General features: G+C 33.5%; 1 protein-coding gene across 1 annotated transcript in view; it reads right to left on the reverse strand.

Annotated features, from left to right (window-relative positions):
* LOC119589151 (zwei Ig domain protein zig-8-like) overlaps positions 1 to 445 on the reverse strand; it is a gene marked incomplete at its 5' end in the record, with an annotated part of 79,650 nt that overhangs the window by 32,836 nt on the left and 46,369 nt on the right.

Genomic DNA, 445 nt, shown 5'->3' on the forward strand with positions numbered 1-445 from the left:
TTATCTCTTGCTTTTAAAAGCCCGAATGGGAACGGGCAAAAGACTGAAGATAATTTTTTTGCATAATTATTTTTCCAAAATGCTCAAGTCTTAATATTTCTTCGTCTTCTTGTAAGGGCAGGAAGCGAGGAAAATACATATCGAAAAGAACTATTTTTTCTCTCTTCTTATTTCGCAAGTGAACCCGTACCGCAGAATTTTAATAATTCTGATTGTTCAATAGTGATCACATGCAAATTCTTTTTTCTTGTTAAGGAAATTCTGGCAGAGGAAAAATATTCTGGCACAGCCCTTATTAGATTTTTATGGAAGGGACTTTTATATCTTGAATTAATTTACGAAATGAAAGTTATATTCAGAGACTGGGAGCTCTGACCATATCAGTCATTTCTTTTATAATATTGAGCGTACAAAGTGATGTAGCTGTAATGATGTTAACGAAGGC

The sequence above is a fragment of the Penaeus monodon genome, chromosome 25 (assembly GCF_015228065.2).
Source record: "Penaeus monodon isolate SGIC_2016 chromosome 25, NSTDA_Pmon_1, whole genome shotgun sequence".
Lineage (NCBI taxonomy): Eukaryota > Metazoa > Arthropoda > Malacostraca > Decapoda > Penaeidae > Penaeus > Penaeus monodon.